Source organism: Amia ocellicauda, unplaced genomic scaffold (genome assembly GCF_036373705.1).
Source record: "Amia ocellicauda isolate fAmiCal2 unplaced genomic scaffold, fAmiCal2.hap1 HAP1_SCAFFOLD_47, whole genome shotgun sequence".
NCBI lineage: Eukaryota > Metazoa > Chordata > Actinopteri > Amiiformes > Amiidae > Amia > Amia ocellicauda.
Genome location: NW_027102983.1, coordinates 385,001 through 412,500, shown reverse-complemented (window position 1 = coordinate 412,500; position 27,500 = coordinate 385,001). Strand labels below are relative to the sequence as shown.

At 43.5% G+C, this 27,500-nt stretch overlaps 19 non-coding genes and 4 pseudogenes across 19 annotated transcripts; all 23 read left to right on the top strand.

Annotated features, from left to right (window-relative positions):
- The first annotated feature begins 520 nt into the window (after window positions 1–520).
- Window positions 521–629, top strand: LOC136736870 (uncharacterized; annotated as a pseudogene).
- A 1,055-nt stretch (window positions 630–1,684) lies between these two features.
- Window positions 1,685–1,803, top strand: LOC136737227 (5S ribosomal RNA). Its single transcript, XR_010812193.1, has one exon. It is a non-coding gene; the product is annotated as a 5S ribosomal RNA (ribosomal RNA).
- A 1,066-nt stretch (window positions 1,804–2,869) lies between these two features.
- Window positions 2,870–2,978, top strand: LOC136736927 (uncharacterized; annotated as a pseudogene).
- A 1,055-nt stretch (window positions 2,979–4,033) lies between these two features.
- LOC136736964 (5S ribosomal RNA) lies at window positions 4,034–4,152 on the top strand. Its single transcript, XR_010811943.1, has one exon. It is a non-coding gene; the product is annotated as a 5S ribosomal RNA (ribosomal RNA).
- Window positions 4,153–5,218: 1,066 nt separating this feature from the next.
- On the top strand, window positions 5,219–5,337 carry LOC136736703 (5S ribosomal RNA). The gene has a single exon (XR_010811760.1). It is a non-coding gene; the product is annotated as a 5S ribosomal RNA (ribosomal RNA).
- Window positions 5,338–6,392: 1,055 nt separating this feature from the next.
- Window positions 6,393–6,511, top strand: LOC136737104 (5S ribosomal RNA). The gene has a single exon (XR_010812077.1). It is a non-coding gene; the product is annotated as a 5S ribosomal RNA (ribosomal RNA).
- Window positions 6,512–7,566: 1,055 nt separating this feature from the next.
- LOC136736963 (5S ribosomal RNA) lies at window positions 7,567–7,685 on the top strand. The gene has a single exon (XR_010811942.1). It is a non-coding gene; the product is annotated as a 5S ribosomal RNA (ribosomal RNA).
- A 1,055-nt stretch (window positions 7,686–8,740) lies between these two features.
- On the top strand, window positions 8,741–8,859 carry LOC136737226 (5S ribosomal RNA). The gene has a single exon (XR_010812192.1). It is a non-coding gene; the product is annotated as a 5S ribosomal RNA (ribosomal RNA).
- A 1,066-nt stretch (window positions 8,860–9,925) lies between these two features.
- On the top strand, window positions 9,926–10,044 carry LOC136736735 (5S ribosomal RNA). The gene has a single exon (XR_010811791.1). It is a non-coding gene; the product is annotated as a 5S ribosomal RNA (ribosomal RNA).
- A 1,066-nt stretch (window positions 10,045–11,110) lies between these two features.
- On the top strand, window positions 11,111–11,229 carry LOC136736848 (5S ribosomal RNA). Its single transcript, XR_010811888.1, has one exon. It is a non-coding gene; the product is annotated as a 5S ribosomal RNA (ribosomal RNA).
- A 1,055-nt stretch (window positions 11,230–12,284) lies between these two features.
- LOC136737277 (5S ribosomal RNA) lies at window positions 12,285–12,403 on the top strand. Its single transcript, XR_010812242.1, has one exon. It is a non-coding gene; the product is annotated as a 5S ribosomal RNA (ribosomal RNA).
- Window positions 12,404–13,458: 1,055 nt separating this feature from the next.
- LOC136736657 (5S ribosomal RNA) lies at window positions 13,459–13,577 on the top strand. The gene has a single exon (XR_010811717.1). It is a non-coding gene; the product is annotated as a 5S ribosomal RNA (ribosomal RNA).
- Window positions 13,578–14,632: 1,055 nt separating this feature from the next.
- LOC136737388 (5S ribosomal RNA) lies at window positions 14,633–14,751 on the top strand. The gene has a single exon (XR_010812350.1). It is a non-coding gene; the product is annotated as a 5S ribosomal RNA (ribosomal RNA).
- Window positions 14,752–15,806: 1,055 nt separating this feature from the next.
- Window positions 15,807–15,925, top strand: LOC136736962 (5S ribosomal RNA). The gene has a single exon (XR_010811941.1). It is a non-coding gene; the product is annotated as a 5S ribosomal RNA (ribosomal RNA).
- A 1,055-nt stretch (window positions 15,926–16,980) lies between these two features.
- On the top strand, window positions 16,981–17,099 carry LOC136737276 (5S ribosomal RNA). The gene has a single exon (XR_010812241.1). It is a non-coding gene; the product is annotated as a 5S ribosomal RNA (ribosomal RNA).
- Window positions 17,100–18,165: 1,066 nt separating this feature from the next.
- Window positions 18,166–18,284, top strand: LOC136737167 (5S ribosomal RNA). Its single transcript, XR_010812136.1, has one exon. It is a non-coding gene; the product is annotated as a 5S ribosomal RNA (ribosomal RNA).
- A 1,066-nt stretch (window positions 18,285–19,350) lies between these two features.
- LOC136737084 (5S ribosomal RNA) lies at window positions 19,351–19,469 on the top strand. The gene has a single exon (XR_010812057.1). It is a non-coding gene; the product is annotated as a 5S ribosomal RNA (ribosomal RNA).
- Window positions 19,470–20,535: 1,066 nt separating this feature from the next.
- Window positions 20,536–20,644, top strand: LOC136736937 (uncharacterized; annotated as a pseudogene).
- Window positions 20,645–21,699: 1,055 nt separating this feature from the next.
- On the top strand, window positions 21,700–21,818 carry LOC136737234 (5S ribosomal RNA). Its single transcript, XR_010812200.1, has one exon. It is a non-coding gene; the product is annotated as a 5S ribosomal RNA (ribosomal RNA).
- A 1,066-nt stretch (window positions 21,819–22,884) lies between these two features.
- LOC136736869 (uncharacterized) lies at window positions 22,885–22,993 on the top strand (annotated as a pseudogene).
- A 1,066-nt stretch (window positions 22,994–24,059) lies between these two features.
- LOC136736636 (5S ribosomal RNA) lies at window positions 24,060–24,178 on the top strand. Its single transcript, XR_010811697.1, has one exon. It is a non-coding gene; the product is annotated as a 5S ribosomal RNA (ribosomal RNA).
- A 1,055-nt stretch (window positions 24,179–25,233) lies between these two features.
- On the top strand, window positions 25,234–25,352 carry LOC136736961 (5S ribosomal RNA). The gene has a single exon (XR_010811940.1). It is a non-coding gene; the product is annotated as a 5S ribosomal RNA (ribosomal RNA).
- Window positions 25,353–26,418: 1,066 nt separating this feature from the next.
- On the top strand, window positions 26,419–26,537 carry LOC136736960 (5S ribosomal RNA). Its single transcript, XR_010811939.1, has one exon. It is a non-coding gene; the product is annotated as a 5S ribosomal RNA (ribosomal RNA).
- Window positions 26,538–27,500: the final 963 nt, after the last annotated feature.

Sequence of the window (27,500 nt, the reverse complement as noted above, 5' to 3'; positions counted from 1 at the left end):
ACCATAGTTTGTCAAATGTTTAAACAACTGAACTTATATTCAAGGTTTGTTTCTCTTCATATGTTTTACTGGTTTACATTTGTCTCAGCAACCTGTTGAATGATTCTTCTGCTTTCAAAACAAAATGACAACAGGATGAATGCACACACTTGAAAATACAATACATGCAATGTTATGCATCATAGTGATGCAACCTCCTTTCAGTTTCATACTGCATGTCAATTGAAATCCTTACTGAAATGCACACCTTCTCAAGATTGCGCTTGACTGGCGTGTCAGGCACTCAATTACAGCTGTATTATCAAGACAATGTGTTCGTTTTGTAAAATATAGTTCCGGTCTGGTGTGGCACCCCAGCTAACGCACAACGTTGCCACAACGTTTCGTGTTAGCAGGGACTGTCTGCGGCGCGCTGGTGTGTCCCGGACTTTAGAGTAGAGAGACAGTTCATTTGCAAGTATGAGCGGCAGAAACGGATATTGCCTTCCCTTTAAGTAGAGCGTCAGGGACAGCCTCCCTGGCTTACGGCCATACTAGCCTGAATACGCCCGATCTCGGAAGCTAAGCAGGCTCGGGCCTGGTCAGTACTTGGATGGGAGACCGCCTGGGAATACCAGGTGCTGTAAGCTTTTGCATCTTTTACACACCAGAGGGCGACAAATCACGATTTTTAACTTTGGATACACGCAATTTCATCATTATTTCAGATTTGACTTCCCCAAATACACAGGCATACAATAGATCTTGTTCTCCAACGTAAACGGTCCCTAGTAACTAGGGTACATTCGTAAATAAATTGAGCATCATGGCTAGAAGTGACTAAATGTTGCCTAATCTTTCTCATCGAGAAATGACACAATTACAGCAACACAAAAAGGAACTCCACCGGACAAAGTTCAGTGCTCACAAGGAGCCTCATTCAACACACACGGTTCCATTCCCATTCATGCAAAGCACGAAAGTGTAAAACTTGGGAACATACTTGAGAGCAAAGATCACATTCAATCTCATTCAAGGCACGGATGTGAATGCAACGGGATGAAATTACTGAAATGATGCCTGCCCTCGAACTGTGATGATGGACTACCCGACTCGCCAATAATATTGGGTTCTGGTGTATTGAAATACAGGAGCTGCTGGATTTGTGTGTTTTCTTACCCCCTCACCATAGTTTGTCAAATGTTTAAACAACTGAACTTATATTCAAGGTTTGTTTCTCTTCATATGTTTTACTGGTTTACATTTGTCTCAGCAACCTGTTGAATGATTCTTCTGCTTTCAAAACAAAATGACAACAGGATGAATGCACACACTTGAAAATACAATACATGCAATGTTATGCATCATAGTGATGCAACCTCCTTTCAGTTTCATACTGCATGTCAATTGAAATCCTTACTGAAATGCACACCTTCTCAAGATTGCGCTTGACTGCCGTGTCAGGCACTCAATTACAGCTGTATTATCAAGACAATGTGTTCGTTTTGTAAAATATAGTTCCGGTCTGGTGTGGCACCCCAGCTAACGCACAACGTTGCCACAACGTTTCGTGTTAGCAGGGACTGTCTGCAGCGTGCTGGTGTGTCCCGGACTTTAGAGTAGAGAGACAGTTCAACTGCAAGTATGAGTGGCAGAAACGGATATTGCCTTCCCTTTAAGTAGAGGGTCAGGGACAGCCTCCCTGGCTTACGGCCATACTAGTCTGAATACGCCCGATCTCGTCCGATCTCGGAAGCTAAGCAGGTTCGGGCCTGGTTAGTACTTGGATGGGAGACCGCCTGGGAATACCAGGTGCTGTAAGCTTTTGCATCTTTTACACACCAGAGGGCGACAAATCACGAGTTTTAACTTTGGATACACGCAATTTCATCATTATTTCAGATTTGACTTCCCCAAATTCACAGGCATACAATAGATCTTGTTCTCCAACGTAAACGGTCCCTAGTAACTAGGGTACATTCGTAAATAAATTGAGCATCATGGCTAGAAGTGACTAAATGTTGCCTAATCTTTCTCATCGAGAAATGACACAATTACAGCAACACAAAAAGGAACTCCACCGGGAAATGTTCAGTGTTCACAAGGAGCCTCATTCAACACACACGGTTCCATTCCCATTCATGCAAAGCACGAAAGTGTAAAACTTGGGAACATACTTGAGAGCAAAGATCACATTCAATCTCATTCAAGGCACGGATGTGAATGCAACGGGATGAAATTACTGAAATGATGCCTGCCCTCGAACTGTGATGATGGACTACCCGACTCGCCAATAATATTGGGTTCTGGTGTATTGAAATACAGGAGCTGCTGGATTTGTGTGTTTTCTTACCCCCTCACCATAGTTTGTCAAATGTTTAAACAACTGAACTTATATTCAAGGTTTGTTTCTCTTCATATGTTTTACTGGTTTACATTTGTCTCAGCAACCTGTTGAATGATTCTTCTGCTTTCAAAACAAAATGACAACAGGATGAATGCACACACTTGAAAATATAATACATGCAATGTTATGCATCATAGTGATGCAACCTCCTTTCAGTTTCATACTGCATGTCAATTGAAATCCTTACTGAAATGCACACCTTCTCAAGATTGCACTTGACTGGCGTGTCAGGCACTCAATTACAGCTGTTTTATCAAGACAATGTGTTCGTTTTGTAAAATATAGTTCCGGTCTGGTGTGGCACCCCAGCTAACGCACAACGTTGCCACAACGTTGCCACAACGTTTCGTGTTAGCAGGGACTGTCTGCGGCGCGCTGGTGTGTCCCGGACTTTAGAGTAGAGAGACAGTTCATTTGCAAGTATCAGCGGCAGAAACGGATATTGCCTTCCCTTTAAGTAGAGCGTCAGGGACAGCCTCCCTGGCTTACGGCCATACTAGCCTGAATACGCCCGATCTCGGAAGCTAAGCAGGCTCGGGCCTGGTCAGTACTTGGATGGGAGACCGCCTGGGATTACCAGGTGCTGTAAGCTTTTGCATCTTTTACACACCAGAGGGCGACAAATCACGAGTTTTAACTTTGGATACACGCAATTTCATCATTATTTCAGATTTGACTTCCCCAAATACACAGGCATACAATAGATCTTGTTCTCCAACGTAAACGGTCCCTAGTAACTAGGGTACATTCGTAAATAAATTGAGCATCATGGCTAGAAGTGACTAAATGTTGCCTAATCTTTCTCATCGAGAAATGACACAATTACAGCAACACAAAAAGGAACTCCACCGGACAAAGTTCAGTGCTCACAAGGAGCCTCATTCAACACACACGGTTCCATTCCCATTCATGCAAAGCACGAAAGTGTAAAACTTGGGAACATACTTGAGAGCAAAGATCACATTCAATCTCATTCAAGGCACGGATGTGAATGCAACGGGATGAAATTACTGAAATGATGCCTGCCCTCGAACTGTGATGATGGACTACCCGACTTGCCAATAATATTGGGTTCTGGTGTATTGAAATACAGGAGCTGCTGGATTTGTGTGTTTTCTTACCCCCTCACCATAGTTTGTCAAATGTTTAAACAACTGAACTTATATTCAAGGTTTGTTTCTCTTCATATGTTTTACTGGTTTAAATTTGTCTCAGCAACCTGTTGAATGATTCTTCTGCTTTCAAAACAAAATGACAACAGGATGAATGCACACACTTGAAAATACAATACATGCAATGTTATGCATCATAGTGATGCAACCTCCTTTCAGTTTCATACTGCATGTCAATTGAAATCCTTACTGAAATGCACACCTTCTCAAGATTGCGCTTGACTGGCGTGTCAGGCACTCAATTACAGCTGTATTATCAAGACAATGTGTTCGTTTTGTAAAATATAGTTCCGGTCTGGTGTGGCACCCCAGCTAACGCACAACGTTGCCACAACGTTTCGTGTTAGCAGGGACTGTCTGCGGCGCGCTGGTGTGTCCCGGACTTTAGAGTAGAGAGACAGTTCAACTGCAAGTATGAGCGGCAGAAACGGATATTGCCTTCCCTTTAAGTAGAGCGTCAGGGACAGCCTCCCTGGCTTACGGCCATACTAGCCTGAATACGCCCGATCTCGTCCGATCTCGGAAGCTAAGCAGGCTCGGGCCTGGTCAGTACTTGGATGGGAGACCGCCTGGGAATACCAGGTGCTGTAAGCTTTTGCATCTTTTACACACCAGAGGGCGACAAATCACGAGTTTTAACTTTGGATACACGCAATTTCATCATTATTTCAGATTTGACTTCCCCAAATACACAGGCATACAATAGATCTTGTTCTCCAACGTAAACGGTCCCTAGTAACTAGGGTACATTCGTAAATAAATTGAGCATCATGGCTAGAAGTGACTAAATGTTGCCTAATCTTTCTCATCGAGAAATGACACAATTACAGCAACACAAAAAGGAACTCCACCGGACAAAGTTCAGTGCTCACAAGGAGCCTCATTCAACACACACGGTTCCATTCCCATTCATGCAAAGCACGAAAGTGTAAAACTTGGGAACATACTTGAGAGCAAAGATCACATTCAATCTCATTCAAGGCACGGATGTGAATGCAACGGGATGAAATTACTGAAATGATGCCTGCCCTCGAACTGTGATGATGGACTACCCGACTCGCCAATAATATTGGGTTCTGGTGTATTGAAATACAGGAGCTGCTGGATTTGTGTGTTTTCTTACCCCCTCACCATAGTTTGTCAAATGTTTAAACAACTGAACTTATATTCAAGGTTTGATTCTCTTCATATGTTTTACTGGTTTACATTTGTCTCAGCAACCTGTTGAATGATTCTTCTGCTTTCAAAACAAAATGACAACAGGATGAATGCACACACTTGAAAATACAATACATGCAATGTTATGCATCATAGTGATGCAACCTCCTTTCAGTTTCATACTGCATGTCAATTGAAATCCTTACTGAAATGCACACCTTCTCAAGATTGCGCTTGACTGGCGTGTCAGGCACTCAATTACAGCTGTTTTATCAAGACAATGTGTTCGTTTTGTAATATATAGTTCCGGTCTGGTGTGGCACCCCAGCTAACGCACAACGTTGCCACAATGTTGCCACAACGTGGCGTGTTAGCAGGGACTGGCTGCGGCGCGCTGGTGTGTCCCGGGCTTTAGAGTAGAGAGACAGTTCAACTGCAAGTATGAGCGGCAGAAACGGATATTGCCTTCCCTTTAAGTAGAGCGTCAGGGACATCCTACCTGGCTTACGGCCATACTAGCCTGAATACGCCCGATCTCGTCCGATCTCGGAAGCTAAGCAGGCTCGGGCCTGGTCAGTACTTGGATGGGAGAGCGCCTGGGAGTACCAGGTGCTGTAAGCTTTTGCATCTTTTACACACCAGAGGGCGACAAATCACGATTTTTAACTTTGGATACGCGCAATTTCATCATTATTTCAGATTTGACTTCCCCAAATACACAGGCATACAATAGATCTTGTTCTCCAACGTAAACGGTCCCTAGTAACTAGGGTACATTCGTAAATAAATTGAGCATCATGGCTAGAAGTGACTAAATGTTGCCTAATCTTTCTCATCGAGAAATGACACAATTACAGCAACACAAAAAGGAACTCCACCGGACAAAGTTCAGTGCTCACAAGGAGCCTCATTCAACACACACGGTTCCATTCCCATTCATGCAAAGCACGAAAGTGTAAAACTTGGGAACATACTTGAGAGCAAAGATCACATTCAATCTCATTCAAGGCACGGATGTGAATGCAACGGGATGAAATTACTGAAATGATGCCTGCCCTCGAACTGTGATGATGGACTACCCGACTCGCCAATAATATTGGGTTCTGGTGTATTGAAATACAGGAGCTGCTGGATTTGTGTGTTTTCTTACCCCCTCACCATAGTTTGTCAAATGTTTAAACAACTGAACTTATATTCAAGGTTTGTTTCTCTTCATATGTTTTACTGGTTTACATTTGTCTCAGCAACCTGTTGAATGATTCTTCTGCTTTCAAAACAAAATGACAACAGGATGAATGCACACACTTGAAAATACAATACATGCAATGTTATGCATCATAGTGATGCAACCTCCTTTCAGTTTCATACTGCATGTCAATTGAAATCCTTACTGAAATGCACACCTTCTCAAGATTGAGCTTGACTGGCGTGTCAGGCACTCAATTACAGCTGTTTTATCAAGACAATGTGTTCGTTTTGTAAAAAATAGTTCCGGTCTGGTGTGGCACCCCAGCTAACGCACAACGTTGCCACAATGTGGCATGTAAGCAGGGACTGTCTGCGGCGCGCTGGTGTGTCCCGGGCTTTAGAGTAGAGAGACAGTTCAACTGTAAGTATGAACGGCAGAAACGGATATTGCCTTCCCTTTAAGTAGAGCGTCAGGGACAGCCTCCCTGGCTTACGGCCATACTAGCCTGAATACGCCCGATCTCGTCTGATCTCGGAAGCTAAGCAGGCTCGGGCCTGGTCAGTACTTGGATGGGAGACCGCCTGGGAATACCAGGTGCTGTAAGCTTTTGCATCTTTTACACACCAGAGGGCGACAAATCACGAGTTTTAACTTTGGATACACGCAATTTCATCATTATTTCAGATTTGACTTCCCCAAATACACAGGCATCCAATAGATCTTGTTCTCCAACGTAAACGGTCCGTAGTAACTAGGGTACATTCGTAAATAAATTGAGCATCATGGCTAGAAGTGACTAAATGTTGCCTAATCTTTCTCATCGAGAAATGACACAATTACAGCAACACAAAAAGGAACTCCACCGGACAAAGTTCAGTGCTCACAAGGAGCCTCATTCAACACACACGGTTCCATTCCCATTCATGCAAAGCACGAAAGTGTAAAACTTGGGAACATACTTGAGAGCAAAGATCACATTCAATCTCATTCAAGGCACGGATGTGAATGCAACGGGATGAAATTACTGAAATGATGCCTGCCCTCGAACCCGGATGATGGACTACCCGACTCGCCAATAATATTGGGTTCTGGTGTATTGAAATACAGGAGCTGCTGGATTTGTGTGTTTTCTTACCCCCTCACCATAGTTTGTCAAATGTTTAAACAACTGAACTTATATTCAAGGTTTGTTTCTCTTCATATGTTTTACTGGTTTACATTTGTCTCAGCAACCTGTTGAATGATTCTTCTGCTTTCAAAACAAAATGACAACAGGATGAATGCACACACTTGAAAATACAATACATGCAATGTTATGCATCATAGTGATGCAACCTCCTTTCAGTTTCATACTGCATGTCAATTGAAATCCTTACTGAAATGCACACCTTCTCAAGATTGCGCTTGACTGGCGTGTCAGGCACTCAATTACAGCTGTTTTATCAAGACAATGTGTTCGTTTTGTAAAATATAGTTCCGGTCTGGTGTGGCACCCCAGCTAACGCACAACGTTGCCACAACGTTTCGTGTTAGCAGGGACTGTCTGCGGCGCGCTGGTGTGTCCCGGACTTTAGAGTAGAGAGACAGTTCAACTGTAAGTATGAGCGGCAGAAACGGATATTGCCTTCCCTTTAAGTAGAGCGTCAGGGACAGCCTCTCTGGCTTACGGCCATACTAGCCTGAATACGCCCGATCTCGTCCGATCTCGGAAGCTAAGCAGGCTCGGGCCTGGTCAGTACTTGGATGGGAGACCGCCTGGGAATACCAGGTGCTGTAAGCTTTTGCATCTTTTACACACCAGAGGGCGACAAATCACGAGTTTTAACTTTGGATACACGCAATTTCATCATTATTTCAGATTTGACTTCCCCAAATACACAGGCATACAATAGATCTTGTTCTCCAACGTAAACGGTCCCTAGTAACTAGGGTACATTCGTAAATAAATTGAGCATCATGGCTAGAAGTGACTAAATGTTGCCTAATCTTTCTCATCGAGAAATGACACAATTACAGCAACACAAAAAGGAACTCCACCGGACAAAGTTCAGTGCTCACAAGGAGCCTCATTCAACACACACGGTTCCATTCCCATTCATGCAAAGCACGAAAGTGTAAAACTTGGGAACATACTTGAGAGCAAAGATCACATTCAATCTCATTCAAGGCACGGATGTGAATGCAACGGGATGAAATTACTGAAATGATGCCTGCCCTCGAACTGTGAAGATGGACTACCCGACTCGCCAATAATATTGGGTTCTGGTGTATTGAAATACAGGAGCTGCTGGATTTGTGTGTTTTCTTACCCCCTCACCATAGTTTGTCAAATGTTTAAACAACTGAACTTATATTCAAGGTTTGTTTCTCTTCATATGTTTTACTGGTTTACATTTGTCTCAGCAACCTGTTGAATGATTCTTCTGCTTTCAAAACAAAATGACAACAGGATGAATGCACACACTTGAAAATACAATACATGCAATGTTATGCATCATAGTGATGCAACCTCCTTTCAGTTTCATACTGCATGTCAATTGAAATCCTTACTGAAATGCACACCTTCTCAAGATTGCGCTTGACTGGCGTGTCAGGCACTCAATTACAGCTGTATTATCAAGACAATGTGTTCGTTTTGTAAAATATAGTTCCGGTCTGGTGTGGCACCCCAGCTAACGCACAACGTTGCCACAACGTTTCGTGTTAGCAGGGACTGTCTGCAGCGTGCTGGTGTGTCCCGGACTTTAGAGTAGAGAGACAGTTCAACTGCAAGTATGAGTGGCAGAAACGGATATTGCCTTCCCTTTAAGTAGAGGGTCAGGGACAGCCTCCCTGGCTTACGGCCATACTAGTCTGAATACGCCCGATCTCGTCCGATCTCGGAAGCTAAGCAGGTTCGGGCCTGGTTAGTACTTGGATGGGAGACCGCCTGGGAATACCAGGTGCTGTAAGCTTTTGCATCTTTTACACACCAGAGGGCGACAAATCACGAGTTTTAACTTTGGATACACGCAATTTCATCATTATTTCAGATTTGACTTCCCCAAATTCACAGGCATACAATAGATCTTGTTCTCCAACGTAAACGGTCCCTAGTAACTAGGGTACATTCGTAAATAAATTGAGCATCATGGCTAGAAGTGACTAAATGTTGCCTAATCTTTCTCATCGAGAAATGACACAATTACAGCAACACAAAAAGGAACTCCACCGGGCAATGTTCAGTGTTCACAAGGAGCCTCATTCAACACGCACGGTTCCAATCCCATTCATGCAAAGCACGAAAGTGTAAAACTTGGGAACATACTTGAGAGCAAAGATCACATTCAATCTCATTCAAGGCACGGATGTGAATGCAACGGGATGAAATTACTGAAATGATGCCTGCCCTCGAACTGTGATGATGGACTACCCGACTCGCCAATAATATTGGGTTCTGGTGTATTGAAATACAGGAGCTGCTGGATTTGTGTGTTTTCTTACCCCCTCACCATAGTTTGTCAAATGTTTAAACAACTGAACTTATATTCAAGGTTTGTTTCTCTTCATATGTTTTACTGGTTTACATTTGTCTCAGCAACCTGTTGAATGATTCTTCTGCTTTCAAAACAAAATGACAACAGGATGAATGCACACACTTGAAAATATAATACATGCAATGTTATGCATCATAGTGATGCAACCTCCTTTCAGTTTCATACTGCATGTCAATTGAAATCCTTACTGAAATGCACACCTTCTCAAGATTGCGCTTGACTGGCGTGTCAGGCACTCAATTACAGCTGTTTTATCAAGACAATGTGTTCGTTTTGTAAAATATAGTTCCGGTCTGGTGTGGCACCCCAGCTAACGCACAACGTTGCCACAACGTTGCCACAACGTTTCGTGTTAGCAGGGACTGTCTGCGGCGCGCTGGTGTGTCCCGGACTTTAGAGTAGAGAGACAGTTCATTTGCAAGTATCAGCGGCAGAAACGGATATTGCCTTCCCTTTAAGTAGAGCGTCAGGGACAGCCTCCCTGGCTTACGGCCATACTAGCCTGAATACGCCCGATCTCGTCCGATCTCGGAAGCTAAGCAGGCTCGGGCCTGGTCAGTACTTGGATGGTAGACGGCCTGGGAATACCAGGTGCTGTAAGCTTTTGCATCTTTTACACACCAGAGGGCGACAAATCACGAGTTTTAACTTTGGATACACGCAATTTCATCATTATTTCAGATTTGACTTCCCCAAATACACAGGCATACAATAGATCTTGTTCTCCAACGTAAACGGTCCCTAGTAACTAGGGTACATTCGTAAATAAATTGAGCATCATGGCTAGAAGTGACTAAATGTTGCCTAATCTTTCTCATCGAGAAATGACACAATTACAGCAACACAAAAAGGAACTCCACCGGACAAAGTTCAGTGCTCACAAGGAGCCTCATTCAACACACACGGTTCCATTCCCATTCATGCAAAGCACGAAAGTGTAAAACTTGGGAACATACTTGAGAGCAAAGATCACATTCAATCTCATTCAAGGCACGGATGTGAATGCAACGGGATGAAATTACTGAAATGATGCCTGCCCTCGAACTGTGATGATGGACTACCCGACTCGCCAATAATATTGGGTTCTGGTGTATTGAAATACAGGAGCTGCTGGATTTGTGTGTTTTCTTACCCCCTCACCATAGTTTGTCAAATGTTTAAACAACTGAACTTATATTCAAGGTTTGATTCTCTTCATATGTTTTACTGGTTTACATTTGTCTCAGCAACCTGTTGAATGATTCTTCTGCTTTCAAAACAAAATGACAACAGGATGAATGCACACACTTGAAAATACAATACATGCAATGTTATGCATCATAGTGATGCAACCTCCTTTCAGTTTCATACTGCATGTCAATTGAAATCCTTACTGAAATGCACACCTTCTCAAGATTGCGCTTGACTGGCGTGTCAGGCACTCAATTACAGCTGTTTTATCAAGACAATGTGTTCGTTTTGTAATATATAGTTCCGGTCTGGTGTGGCACCCCAGCTAACGCACAACGTTGCCACAATGTTGCCACAACGTGGCGTGTTAGCAGGGACTGTCTGCGGCGCGCTGGTGTGTCCCAGGCTTTAGAGAAGAGAGACAGTTCAACTGTAAGTATGAACGGCAGAAACGGATATTGCCTTCCCTTTAAGTAGAGCGTCAGGGACAGCCTTCCTGGCTTACGGCCCTACTAGCCTGAATACGCCCGATCTCGTCCGATCTCGGAAGCTAAGCAGGCTCGTTCCTGGTCAGTACTTGCATGGGAGACCGCCTGGGAATACCAGGTGCTGTAAGCTTTTGCATCTTTTACACACCAGAGGGCGACAAATCACGAGTTTTAACTTTGGATACACGCAATTTCATCATTATTTCAGATTTGACTTCCCCAAATACACAGGCATACAATAGATCTTGTTCTCCAACGTAAACGGTCCCTAGTAACTAGGGTACATTCGTAAATAAATTGAGCATCATGGCTAGAAGTGACTAAATGTTGCCTAATCTTTCTCATCGAGAAATGACACAATTACAGCAACACAAAAAGGAACTCCACCGGACAAAGTTCAGTGCTCACAAGGAGCCTCATTCAACACACACGGTTCCATTCCCATTCATGCAAAGCACGAAAGTGTAAAACTTGGGAACATACTTGAGAGCAAAGATCACATTCAATCTCATTCAAGGCACGGATGTGAATGCAACGGGATGAAATTACTGAAATGATGCCTGCCCTCGAACTGTGATGATGGACTACCCGACTCGCCAATAATATTGGGTTCTGGTGTATTGAAATACAGGAGCTGCTGGATTTGTGTGTTTTCTTACCCCCTCACCATAGTTTGTCAAATGTTTAAACAACTGAACTTATATTCAAGGTTTGTTTCTCTTCATATGTTTTACTGGTTTACATTTGTCTCAGCAACCTGTTGAATGATTCTTCTGCTTTCAAAGCAAAATGACAACAGGATGAATGCACACACTTGAAAATACAATACATGCAATGTTATGCATCATAGTGATGCAACCTCCTTTCAGTTTCATACTGCATGTCAATTGAAATCCTTACTGAAATGCACACCTTCTCAAGATTGCGCTTGACTGGCGTGTCAGGCACTCAATTACAGCTGTTTTATCAAGAGAATGTGTTCGTTTTGTAATATATAGTTCCGGTCTGGTGTGGCACCCCAGCTAACGCACAACGTTGCCACAACGTTTCGTGTTAGCAGGGACTGTCTGCGGCGCGCTGGTGTGTCCCGGACTTTAGAGTAGAGAGACAGTTCAACTGCAAGTATGAGCGGCAGAAACGGATATTGCCTTCCCTTTAAGTAGAGCATCAGGGACAGCCTCTCCGGCTTACGGCCATACTAGCCTGAATACGCCCGATCTCGTCCGATCTCGGAAGCTAAGCAGGCTCCGGCCTGGTCAGTACTTGGATGGGAGACCGCCTGGGAATACCAGGTGCTGTAAGCTTTTGCATCTTTTACACACCAGAGGGCGACAAATCACGAGTTTTAACTTTGGATACACGCAATTTCATCATTATTTCAGATTTGACTTCCCCAAATACACAGGCATACAATAGATCTTGTTCTCCAACGTAAACGGTCCCTAGTAACTAGGGTACATTCGTAAATAAATTGAGCATCATGGCTTGAAGTGACTAAATGTTGCCTAATCTTTCTCATCGAGAAATGACACAATTACAGCAACACAAAAAGGAACTCCACCGGACAAAGTTCAGTGCTCACAAGGAGCCTCATTCAACACACACGGTTCCATTCCCATTCATGCAAAGCACGAAAGTGTAAAACTTGGGAACATACTTGAGAGCAAAGATCACATTCAATCTCATTCAAGGCACGGATGTGAATGCAACGGGATGAAATTACTGAAATGATGCCTGCCCTCGAACTGTGATGATGGACTACCCGACTCGCCAATAATATTGGGTTCTGGTGTATTGAAATACAGGAGCTGCTGGATTTGTGTGTTTTCTTACCCCCTCACCATAGTTTGTCAAATGTTTAAACAACTGAACTTATATTCAAGGTTTGTTTCTCTTCATATGTTTTACTGGTTTACATTTGTCTCAGCAACCTGTTGAATGATTCTTCTGCTTTCAAAACAAAATGACAACAGGATGAATGCACACACTTGAAAATACAATACATGCAATGTTATGCATCATAGTGATGCAACCTCCTTTCAGTTTCATACTGCATGTCAATTGAAATCCTTACTGAGATGCACACCTTCTCAAGATTGCGCTTGACAGGCGTGTCAGGCACTCAATTACAGCTGTTTTATCAAGACAATGTGTTCGTTTTGTAAAATATAGTTCCGGTCTGGAGTGGCACCCCAGCTAACGCACAACGTTGCCACAACGTTTCGTGTTAGCAGGGACTGTCTGCGGCGCGCTGGTGTGTCCCGGACTTTAGAGTAGAGAGACAGTTCAACTGCAAGTATGAGCGGCAGAAACGGATATTGCCTTCCCTTTATGTAGAGCATCAGGGACAGCCTGCCCGGCTTACGGCCATACTAGCCTGAATACGCCCGATCTCGTCCGATCTCGGAAGCTAAGCAGGCTCCGGCCTGGTCAGTACTTGGATGGGAGACTGCCTGGGAATACCAGGTGCTGTAAGCTTTTCCATCTTTTACACACCAGAGGGCGACAAATCACGAGTTTTAACTTTGGATACACGCAATTTCATCATTATTTCAGATTTGACTTCCCCAAATACACAGGCATACAATAGATCTTGTTCTCCAACGTAAACGGTCCCTAGTAACTAGGGTACATTCGTAAATAAATTGAGCATCATGGCTAGAAGTGACTAAATGTTGCCTAATCTTTCTCATCGAGAAATGACACAATTACAGCAACACAAAAAGGAACTCCACCGGACAAAGTTCAGTGCTCACAAGGAGCCTCATTCAACACACACGGTTCCATTCCCATTCATGCAAAGCACGAAAGTGTAAAACTTGGGAACATACTTGAGAGCAAAGATCACATTCAATCTCATTCAAGGCACGGATGTGAATGCAACGGGATGAAATTACTGAAATGATGCCTGCCCTCGAACTGTGATGATGGACTACCCGACTCGCCAATAATATTGGGTTCTGGTGTATTGAAATACAGGAGCTGCTGGATTTGTGTGTTTTCTTACCCCCTCACCATAGTTTGTCAAATGTTTAAACAACTGAACTTATATTCAAGGTTTGTTTCTCTTCATATGTTTTACTGGTTTACATTTGTCTCAGCAACCTGTTGAATGATTCTTCTGCTTTCAAAACAAAATGACAACAGGATGAATGCACACACTTGAAAATACAATACATGCAATGTTTTGCATCATAGTGAAGCAACCTCCTTTCAGTTTCATACTGCATGTCAATTGAAATCCTTACTAAAATGCACACCTTCTCAAGATTGCGCTTTACTGGCGTGTCAGGAACTCAATTACAGCTGTATTATCAAGACAATGTGTTCGTTTTGTAAAATATAGTTCCGGTCTGGTGTGGCACCCCAGCTAACGCACAACGTTGCCACAACGTTTCGTGTTAGCAGGGACTGTCTGCGGCGCGCTGGTGTGTCCCGGACTTTAGAGTAGAGAGACAGTTCAACAGCAAGTATGAGCGACAGAAACGGATATTGCCTTCCCTTTAAGTAGAGCGTCAGGGACAGCTTCCCTGGCTTACGGCCATACTAGCCTGAATACGCCCGATCTCGTCCGATCTTGGAAGCTAAGCAGGCTCGGGCCTGGTCAGTACTTGGATGGGAGACCGCCTGGGAATACCAGGTGCTGTAAGTTTTTGCATCTTTTACACACCAGAGGGCAACAAATCACGAGTTTTAACTTTGGATACACGCAATTTCATCATTATTTCAGATTTGACTTCCCCAAATACACAGGCATACAATAGATCTTGTTCTCCAACGTAAACGGTCCCTAGTAACTAGGGTACATTCGTAAATAAATTGAGCATCATGGCTAGAAGTGACTAAATGTTGCCTAATCTTTCTCATCGAGAAATGACACAATTACAGCAACACAGAAAGGAACTCCACCGGACAAAGTTCAGTGCTCACAAGGAGCCTCATTCAACACACACGGTTCCATTCCCATTCATGCAAAGCACGAAAGTGTAAAACTTGGGAACATACTTGAGAGCAAAGATCACATTCAATCTCATTCAAGGCACGGATGTGAATGCAACGGGATGAAATTACTGAAATGATGCCTGCCCTCGAACTGTGATGATGGACTACCCGACTCGCCAATAATATTGGGTTCTGGTGTATTGAAATACAGGAGCTGCTGGATTTGTGTGTTTTCTTACCCCCTCACCATAGTTTGTCAAATGTTTATACAACTGAACTTATATTCAAGGTTTGTTTCTCTTCATATGTTTTACTGGTTTACATTTGTCTCATCAACCTGTTGAATGATTCTTCTGCTTTCAAAACAAAATGACAACAGGATGAATGCACACACTTGAAAATACAATACATGCAATGTTATGCATCATAGTGATGCAACCTCCTTTCAGTTTCATACTGCATGTCAATTGAAATCCTTACTGAAATGCACACCTTCTCAAGATTGCGCTTGACTGGCGTGTCAGGCACTCAATTACAGCTGTTTTATCAAGACAATGTGTTCGTTTTGTAAAATATAGTTCCGGTCTGGTGTGGCACCCCAGCTAACGCACAACGTTGCCACAACGTTTCGTGTTAGCAGGGACTGTCTGCGGCGCGCTGGTGTGTCCCGGACTTTAGAGTAGAGAGACAGTTCAACTGCAAGTATGAGCGGCAGAAACGGATATTGCCTTCCCTTTAAGTAGAGCGTCAGGGACAGCTTCCCCGGCTTACGGCCATACTAGCCTGAATACGCCCGATCTCGTCCGATCTCGGAAGCTAAGCAGGCTCGGGCCTGGTCAGTACTTGGATGGGAGACCGCCTGGGAATACCAGGTGCTGTAAGCTTTTGCATCTTTTACACACCAGAGGGCGACAAATCACGAGTTTTAACTTTGGATACACGCAATTTCATCATTATTTCAGATTTGACTTCCCCAAATACACAGGCATACAATAGATCTTGTTCTCCAACGTAAACGGTCCCTAGTAACTAGGGTACATTCGTAAATAAATTCAGCATCATGGCTAGAAGTGACTAAATGTTGCCTAATCTTTCTCATCGAGAAATGACACAATTACAGCAACACAAAAAGGAACTCCACCGGACAAAGTTCAGTGCTCACAAGGAGCCTCATTCAACACACACGGTTCCATTCCCATTCATGCAAAGCACGAAAGTGTAAAACTTGGGAACATACTTGAGAGCAAAGATCACATTCAATCTCATTCAAGGCACGGATGTGAATGCAACGGGATGAAATTACTGAAATGATGCCTGCCCTCGAACTGTTATGATGGACTACCCGACTCGCCAATAATATTGGGTTCTGGTGTATTGAAATACAGGAGCTGCTGGATTTGTGTGTTTTCTTACCCCCTCACCATAGTTTGTCAAATGTTTAAACAACTGAACTTATATTCAAGGTTTGTTTCTCTTCATATGTTTTACTGGTTTACATTTGTCTCAGCAACCTGTTGAATGATTCTTCTGCTTTCAAAACAAAATGACAACAGGATGAATGCACACACTTGAAAATACAATACATGCAATGTTATGCATCATAGTGATGCAACCTCCTTTCAGTTTCATACTGCATGTCAATTGAAATCCTTACTGAAATGCACACCTTCTCAAGATTGCGCTTGACTGGCGTGTCAGGCACTCAATTACAGCTGTATTATCAAGACAATGTGTTCGTTTTGTAAAATATAGTTCCGGTCTGGTGTGGCACCCCAGTTAACGCACAACGTTGCCACAACGTTTCGTGTTAGCAGGGACTGTCTGCGGCGCGCTGGTGTGTCCCGGACTTTAGAGTAGAGAGACAGTTCAACTGCAAGTATGAGCGGCAGAAACGGATATTGCCTTCCCTTTAAGTAGAGCATCAGGGACAGCCTCCCCGGCTTACGGCCATACTAGCCTGAATACGCCCGATCTCGTCCGATCTCGGAAGCTAAGCAGGCTCCGGCCTGGTCAGTACTTGGATGGGAGACCGCCTGGGAATACCAGGTGCTGTAAGCTTTTGCATCTTTTACACACCAGAGGGCGACAAATCACGAGTTTTAACTTTGGATACACGCAATTTCATCATTATTTCAGATTTGACTTCCCCAAATACACAGGCATACAATAGATCTTGTTCTCCAATGTAAACGGTCCCTAGTAACTAGGGTACATTCGTAAATAAATTGAGCATCATGGCTAGAAGTGACTAAATGTTGCCTAATCTTTCTCATCGAGAAATGACACAATTACAGCAACACAAAAAGGAACTCCACCGGACAAAGTTCAGTGCTCACAAGGAGCCTCATTCAACACACACGGTTCCATTCCCATTCATGCAAAGCACGAAAGTGTAAAACTTGGGAACATACTTGAGAGCAAAGATCACATTCAATCTCATTCAAGGCACGGATGTGAATGCAACGGGATGAAATTACTGAAATGATGCCTGCCCTCGAACTGTGATGATGGACTACCCGACTCGCCAATAATATTGGGTTCTGGTGTATTGAAATACAGGAGCTGCTGGATTTGTGTGTTTTCTTACCCCCTCACCATAGTTTGTCAAATGTTTAAACAACTGAACTTATATTCAAGGTTTGTTTCTCTTCATATGTTTTACTGGTTTACATTTGTCTCAGCAACCTGTTGAATGATTCTTCTGCTTTCAAAACAAAATGACAACAGGATGAATGCACACACTTGAAAATACAATACATGCAATGTTATGCATCATAGTGATGCAACCTCCTTTCAGTTTCATACTGCATGTCAATTGAAATCCTTACTGAAATGCACACCTTCTCAAGATTGCGCTTGACTGGCGTGTCAGGCACTCAATTACAGCTGTTTTATCAAGACAATGTGTTCGTTTTGTAAAATATAGTTCCGGTCTGGTGTGGCACCCCAGCTAACGCACAACGTTGCCACAACGTTGCCACAACGTGGCGTGTTAGCAGGGACTGTCTGCGGCGCACTGGTGTGTCCCGGGCTTTAGAGTAGAGAGACAGTTCAACTGTAAGTATGAACGGCAGAAAAGGATATTGCCTTCCCTTTAAGTAGAGCGTCAGGGACAGCCTCCCTGGCTTACGGCCATACTAGCCTGAATACGCCCGATCTCGTCCGATCTCGGAAGCTAAGCAGGCTCTGGCCTGGTCAGTACTTGGATGGGAGACCGCCTGGGAATACCAGGTGCTGTAAGCTTTTGCATCTTTTACACACCAGAGGGCGACAAATCACGAGTTTTAACTTTGGATACACGCAATTTCATCATTATTTCAGATTTGACTTCCCCAAATACACAGGCATACAATAGATCTTGTTCTCCAACGTAAACGGTCCCTAGTAACTAGGGTACATTCGTAAATAAATTGAGCATCATGGCTAGAAGTGACTAAATGTTGCCTAATCTTTCTCATCGAGAAATGACACAATTACAGCAACACAAAAAGGAACTCCACTGGACAAAGTTCAGTGCTCACAAGGAGCCTCATTCAACACACACGGTTCCATTCCCATTCATGCAAAGCACGAAAGTGTAAAACTTGGGAACATACTTGAGAGCAAAGATCACATTCAATCTCATTCAAGGCACGGATGTGAATGCAACGGGATGAAATTACTGAAATGATGCCTGCCCTCGAACTGTGATGATGGACTACCCGACTCGCCAATAATATTGGGTTCTGGTGTATTGAAATACAGGAGCTGCTGGATTTGTGTGTTTTCTTACCCCCTCACCATAGTTTGTCAAATGTTTATACAACTGAACTTATATTCAAGGTTTGTTTCTCTTCATATGTTTTACTGGTTTACATTTGTCTCAGCAACCTGTTGAATGATTCTTCTGCTTTCAAAACAAAATGACAACAGGATGAATGCACACACTTGAAAATACAATACATGCAATGTTATGCATCATAGTGATGCAACCTCCTTTCAGTTTCATACTGCATGTCAATTGAAATCCTTACTGAAATGCACACCTTCTCAAGATTGCGCTTGACTGGCGTGTCAGGCACTCAATTACAGCTGTTTTATCAAGACAATGTGTTCGTTTTGTAAAATATAGTTCCGGTCTGGTGTGGCACCCCAGCTAACGCACAACGTTGCCACAATGTTGCCACAACGTGGCGTGTTAGCAGGGACTGTCTGCGGCGCGCTGGTGTGTCCCGGGCTTTAGAGTAGAGAGACAGTTCAACTGTAAGTATGAACGGCAGAAACGGATATTGCCTTCCCTTTAAGTAGAGCGTCAGGGACAGCCTCCCTGGCTTACGGCCATACTAGCCTGAATACGCCCGATCTCGTCCGATCTCGGAAGCTAAGCAGGCTCGGGCCTGGTCAGTACTTGGATGGGAGACCGCCTGGGAATACCTGGTGCTGTAAGCTTTTGCATCTTTTACACACCAGAGGGCGACAAATCACGAGTTTTAACTTTGGATACACGCAATTTCATCATTATTTCAGATTTGACTTCCCCAAATACACAGGCATACAATAGATCTTGTTCTCCAACGTAAACGGTCCCTAGTAACTAGGGTACATTCGTAAATAAATTGAGCATCATGGCTAGAAGTGACTAAATGTTGCCTAATCTTTCTCATCGAGAAATGACACAATTACAGCAACACAAAAAGGAACTCCACCGGACAAAGTTCAGTGCTCACAAGGAGCCTCATTCAACACACACGGTTCCATTCCCATTCATGCAAAGCACGAAAGTGTAAAACTTGGGAACATACTTGAGAGCAAAGATCACATTCAATCTCATTCAAGGCACGGATGTGAATGCAACGGGATGAAATTACTGAAATGATGCCTGCCCTCGAACTGTGATGATGGACTACCCGACTCGCCAATAATATTGGGTTCTGGTGTATTGAAATACAGGAGCTGCTGGATTTGTGTGTTTTCTTACCCCCTCACCATAGTTTGTCAAATGTTTAAACAACTGAACTTATATTCAAGGTATGTTTCTCTTCATATGTTTTACTGGTTTACATTTGTCTCAGCAACCTGTTGAATGATTCTTCTGCTTTCAAAACAAAATGACAACAGGATGAATGCACACACTTGAAAATACAATACATGCAATGTTATGCATCATAGTGATGCAACCTCCTTTCAGTTTCATACTGCATGTCAATTGAAATCCTTACTGAAATGCACACCTTCTCAAGATTGCGCTTGACTGGCGTGTCAGGCACGCAATTACAGCTGTTTTATCAAGACAATGTGTTCGTTTTGTAATATATAGTTCCGGTCTGGTGTGGCACCCCAGCTAACGCACAACGTTGCCACAATGTTGCCACAATGTGGCATGTAAGCAGGGACTGGCTGCAGCGCGCTGGTGTGTCCCGGGCTTTAGAGTAGAGAGACAGTTCAACTGCAAGTATGAGCGGCAGAAACGGATATTGCCGTCCCTTTAAGTAGAGCGTCAGGGACAGCCTTCCTGGCTTACGGCCATACTAGCCTGAATACGCCCGATCTCGGAAGCTAAGCAGGCTCGTGCCTGGTCAGTACTTGGATGGGAGACAGCCTGGGAATACCAGGTGCTGTAAGCTTTTGCATCTTTTACACACCAAAGGGCGACAAATCACGAGTTTTAACTTTGGATACACGCAATTTCATCATTATTTCAGATTTGACTTCCCCAAATACACAGGCATACAATAGATCTTGTTCTCCAACGTAAACGGTCCCTAGTAACTAGGGTACATTCGTAAATAAATTGAGCATCATGGCTAGAAGTGACTAAATGTTGCCTAATCTTTCTCATCGAGAAATGACACAATTACAGCAACACAAAAAGGAACTCCACCGGACAAAGTTCAGTGCTCACAAGGAGCCTCATTCAACACACACGGTTCCATTCCCATTCATGCAAAGCACGAAAGTGTAAAACTTGGGAACATACTTGAGAGCAAAGATCACATTCAATCTCATTCAAGGCACGGATGTGAATGCAACGGGATGAAATTACTGAAATGATGCCTGCCCTCGAACTGTGATGATGGACTACCCGACTCGCCAATAATATTGGGTTCTGGTGTATTGAAATACAGGAGCTGCTGGATTTGTGTGTTTTCTTACCCCCTCACCATAGTTTGTCAAATGTTTAAACAACTGAACTTATATTCAAGGTTTGTTTCTCTTCATATGTTTTACTGGTTTACATTTGTCTCAGCAACCTGTTGAATGATTCTTCTGCTTTCAAAACAAAATGACAACAGGATGAATGCACACACTTGAAAATACAATACATGCAATGTTATGCATCATAGTGATGCAACCTCCTTTCAGTTTCATACTGCATGTCAATTGAAATCCTTACTGAAATGCACACCTTCTCAAGATTGCGCTTGACTGGCATGTCAGGCACTCAATTACAGCTGTATTATCAAGACAATGTGTTCGTTTTGTAAAATATAGTTCCGGTCTGGTGTGGCACCCCAGCTAACGCACAACGTTGCCACAACGTTTCGTGTTAGCAGGGACTGTCTGCGGCGCGCTGGTGTGTCCCGGACTTTAGAGTAGAGAGACAGTTCAACTGCAAGTATGAGCGGCAGAAACGGATATTGCCTTCCCTTTAAGTAGAGCGTCAGGGACAGCTTCCCTGGCTTACGGCCATACTAGCCTGAATACGCCCGATTTCGTCCGATCTCGGAAGCTAAGCAGGCTCGGGCCTGGTCAGTACTTGGATGGGAGACCGCCTGGGAATACCAGGTGCTGTAAGCTTTTGCATCTTTTACACACCAGAGGGCGACAAATCACGAGTTTTAACTTTGGATACACGCAATTTCATCATTATTTCAGATTTGACTTCCCCAAATACACAGGCATACAATAGATCTTGTTCTCCAACGTAAACGGTCCCTAGTAACTAGGGTACATTCGTAAATAAATTGAGCATCATGGCTAGAAGTGACTAAATGTTGCCTAATCTTTCTCATCGAGAAATGACACAATTACAGCAACACAAAAAGGAACTCCACCGGACAAAGTTCAGTGCTCACAAGGAGCCTCATTCAACACACACGGTTCCATTCCCATTCATGCAAAGCACGAAAGTGTAAAACTTGGGAACATACTTGAGAGCAAAGATCACATTCAATCTCATTCAAGGCACGGATGTGAATGCAACGGGATGAAATTACTGAAATGATGCCTGCCCTCGAACTGTGATGATGGACTACCCGACTCGCCAATAATATTGGGTTCTGGTGTATTGAAATACAGGAGCTGCTGGATTTGTGTGTTTTCTTACCCCCTCACCATAGTTTGTCAAATGTTTAAACAACTGAACTTATATTCAAGGTATGTTTCTCTTCATATGTTTTACTGGTTTACATTTGTCTCAGCAACCTGTTGAATGATTCTTCTGCTTTCAAAACAAAATGACAACAGGATGAATGCACACACTTGAAAATACAATACATGCAATGTTATGCATCATAGTGATGCAACCTCCTTTCAGTTTCATACTGCATGTCAATTGAAATCCTTACTGAAATGCACACCTTCTCAAGATTGCGCTTGACTGGCGTGTCAGGCACGCAATTACAGCTGTTTTATCAAGACAATGTGTTCGTTTTGTAATATATAGTTCCGGTCTGGTGTGGCACCCCAGCTAACGCACAACGTTGCCACAATGTTGCCACAACGTGGCATGTAAGAAGGGACTGGCTGCAGCGCGCTGGTGTGTCCCGGGCTTTAGAGTAGAGAGACAGTTCAACTGCAAGTATGAGCGGCAGAAACGGATATTGCCTTCCCTTTAAGTAGAGCGTCAGGGACAGCTTCCCTGGCTTACGGCCATACTAGCCTGAATACGCCCGATCTCGGAAGCTAAGCAGGCTCGGGCCTGGTCAGTACTTGGATGGGAGACCGCCTGGGAATACCAGGTGCTGTAAGCTTTTGCATCTTTTACACACCAGAGGGCGACAAATCACGAGTTTTAACTTTGGATACACGCAATTTCATCATTATTTCAGATTTGACTTCCCCAAATACACAGGCATACAATAGATCTTGTTCTCCAACGTAAACGGTCCCTAGTAACTAGGGTACATTCGTAAATAAATTGAGCATCATGGCTAGAAGTGACTAAATGTTGCCTAATCTTTCTCATCGAGAAATGACACAATTACAGCAACACAAAAAGGAACTCCACCGGACAAAGTTCAGTGCTCACAAGGAGCCTCATTCAACACACACGGTTCCATTCCCATTCATGCAAAGCACGAAAGTGTAAAACTTGGGAACATACTTGAGAGCAAAGATCACATTCAATCTCATTCAAGGCACGGATGTGAATGCAACGGGATGAAATTACTGAAATGATGCCTGCCCTCGAACTGTGATGATGGACTACCCGACTCGCCAATAATATTGGGTTCTGGTGTATTGAAATACAGGAGCTGCTGGATTTGTGTGTTTTCTTACCCCCTCACCATAGTTTGTCAAATGTTTAAACAACTGAACTTATATTCAAGGTTTGTTTCTCTTCATATGTTTTACTGGTTTACATTTGTCTCAGCAACCTGTTGAATGATTCTTCTGCTTTCAAAACAAAATGACAACAGGATGAATGCACACACTTGAAAATACAATACATGCAATGTTATGCATCATAGTGATGCAACCTCCTTTCAGTTTCATACTGCATGTCAATTGAAATCCTTACTGAAATGCACACCTTCTCAAGATTGCGCTTGACTGGCGTGTCAGGCACTCAATTACAGCTGTTTTATCAAGAGAATGTGTTCGTTTTGTAATATATAGTTCCGGTCTGGTGTGGCACCCCAGCTAACGCACAACGTTGCCACAATGTTGCCACAACGTGGCGTGTTAGCAGGGACTGTCTGCGGCGCGCTGGTGTGTCCCGGGCTTTAGAGTAGAGAGACAGTTCAACTGCAAGTATGAACGGCAGAAACGGATATTGCCTTCCCTTTAAGTAGAGCGTCAGGGACAGCCTCCCTGGCTTACGGCCATACTAGCCTGAATACGCCCGATCTCGTCCGATCTCGGAAGCTAAGCAGGCTCGGGCCTGGTCAGTACTTGGATGGGAGAGCGCCTGGGAATACCAGGTGCTGTAAGCTTTTGCATCTTTTACACACCAGAGGGCGACAAATCACGAGTTTTAACTTTGGATACACGCAATTTCATCATTATTTCAGATTTGACTTCCCCAAATACACAGGCATACAATAGATCTTGTTCTCCAACGTAAACGGTCCCTAGTAACTAGGGTACATTCGTAAATAAATTGAGCATCATGGCTAGAAGTGACTAAATGTTGCCTAATCTTTCTCATCGAGAAATGACACAATTACAGCAACACAAAAAGGAACTCCACCGGACAATGTTCAGTGCTCACAAGGAGCTTCATTCAACACACACGGCTCCATTCCCATTCATGCAAATCACGAAAGTGTAAAACTTGGGAACATACTTGAGAGCAAAGATCACATTCAATCTCATTCAAGGCACGGATGTGAATGCAACGGGATGAAATTACTGAAATGATGCCTGCCCTCGAACTGTGATGATGGACTACCCGACTCGCCAATAATATTGGGTTCTGGTGTATTGAAATACAGGAGCTGCTGGATTTGTGTGTTTTCTTACCCCCTCACCATAGTTTGTCAAATGTTTAAACAACTGAACTTATATTCAAGGTTTGTTTCTCTTCATATGTTTTACTGGTTTACATTTGTCTCAGCAACCTGTTGAATGATTCTTCTGCTTTCAAAACAAAATGACAACAGGATGAATGCACACACTTGAAAATACAATACATGCAATGTTATGCATCATAGTGATGCAACCTCCTTTCAGTTTCATACTGCATGTCAATTGAAATCCTTACTGAAATGCACACCTTCTCAAGATTGCGCTTGACTGGCGTGTCAGGCACTCAATTACAGCTGTTTTATCAAGACAATGTGTTCGTTTTGTAATATATAGTTCCGGTCTGGTGTGGCACCCCAGCTAACGCACAACGTTGCCACAACGTTTCGTGTTAGCAGGGACTGTCTGCGGCGCGCTGGTGTGTCCCGGACTTTAGAGTAGAGAGACAGTTCAATTGCAAGTATGAGCGGAAGAAACGGATATTGCCTTCCCTTTAAGTAGAGCGTCAGGGACAGCCTCCCTGGCTTACGGCCATACTAGCCTGAATACGCCCGATCTCGTCCGATCTCGGAAGCTAAGCAGGCTCGGGCCTGGTCAGTACTTGGATGGGAGACCGCCTGGGAATACCAGGTGCTGTAAGCTTTTGCATCTTTTACACACCAGAGGGCGACAAATCACGAGTTTTAACTTTGGATACACGCAATTTCATCATTATTTCAGATTTGACTTCCCCAAATACACAGGCATAGAATAGATCTTGTTCTCCAACGTAAACGATCCCTAGTAACTAGTGTACATTCGTAAATAAATTGAGCATCATGGCTAGAAGTGACTAAATGTTGCCTAATCTTTCTCATCGAGAAATGACACAATTACAGCAACACAAAAAGGAACTCCACCGGACAAAGTTCAGTGCTCACAAGGAGCCTAATTCAACACACACGGTTCCATTCCCATTCATGCAAAGCACGAAAGTGTAAAACTTGGGAAAATACTTGAGAGCAAAGATCACATTCAATCTCATTCAAGGCACGGATGTGAATGCAACGGGATGAAATTACTGAAATGATGCCTGCCCTCGAACTGTGATGATGGACTACCCGACTCGCCAATAATATTGGGTTCTGGTGTATTGAAATACAGGAGCTGCTGGATTTGTGTGTTTTCTTACCCCCTCACCATAGTTTGTCAAATGTTTAAACAACTGAACTTATATTCAAGGTTTGTTTCTCTTCATATGTTTTACTGGTTTACATTTGTCTCAGCAACCTGTTGAATGATTCTTCTGCTTTCAAAACAAAATGACAACAGGATGAATGCACACACTTGAAAATACAATACATGCAATGTTATGCATCATAGTGATGCAACCTCCTTTCAGTTTCATACTGCATGTCAATTGAAATCCTTACTGAAATGCACACCTTCTCAAGATTGCGCTTGACTGGCGTGTCAGGCACTCAATTACAGCTGTTTTATCAAGAGAATGTGTTCGTTTTGTAATATATAGTTCCGGTCTGGTGTGGCACCCCAGCTAACGCACAACGTTGCCACAATGTTGCCACAACGTGGCGTGTTAGCAGGGACTGTCTGCGGCGTGCTGGTGTGTCCCGGGCTTTAGAGTAGAGAGACAGTTCAACTGTAAGTATGAACGGCAGAAACGGATATTGCCTTCCCTTTAAGTAGAGCGTCAGGGACAGCCTCCCTGGCTTACGGCCATACTAGCCTGAATACGCCCGATCTCGTCCGATCTCGGAAGCTAAGCAGGCTCGGGCCTGGTCAGTACTTGGATGGGAGACCGCCTGGGAATACCAGGTGCTGTAAGCTTTTGCATCTTTTACACACCAGAGGGCGACAAATCACAAGTTTTAACTTTGGATACACGCAATTTCATCATTATTTCAGATTTGACTTCCCCAAATACACAGGCATACAATAGATCTTGTTCTCCAACGTAAACGGTCCCTAGTAACTAGGGTACATTCGTAAATAAATTGAGCATCATGGCTAGAAGTGACTAAATGTTGCCTAATCTTTCTCATCGAGAAATGACACAATTACAGCAACACAAAAAGGAACTCCACCGGACAAAGTTCAGTGCTCACAAGGAGCTTCATTCAACACACACGGTTCCATTCCCATTCATGCAAAGCACGAAAGTGTAAAACTTGGGAACATACTTGAGAGCAAAGATCACATTCAATCTCATTCAAGGCACGGATGTGAATGCAACGGGATGAAATTACTGAAATGATGCCTGCCCTCGAACTGTGATGATGGACTACCCGACTCGCCAATAATATTGGGTTCTGGTGTATTGAAATACAGGAGCTGCTGGATTTGTGTGTTTTCTTACCCCCTCACCATAGTTTGTCAAATGTTTAAACAACTGAACTTATATTCAAGGTTTGTTTCTCTTCATATGTTTTACTGGTTTACATTTGTCTCAGCAACCTGTTGAATGATTCTTCTGCTTTCAAAACAAAATGACAACAGGATGAATGCACACACTTGAAAATACAATACATGCAATGTTATGCATCATAGTGATGCAACCTCCTTTCAGTTTCATACTGCATGTCAATTGAAATCCTTACTGAAATGCACACCTTCTCAAGATTGCGCTTGACTGGCGTGTCAGGCACTCAATTACAGCTGTTTTATCAAGACAATGTGTTCGTTTTGTAAAATATAGTTCCGGTCTGGTGTGGCACCCCAGCTAACGCACAACGTTGCCACAACGTTTCGTGTTAGCAGGGACTGTCTGCAGCGTGCTGGTGTGTCCCGGAC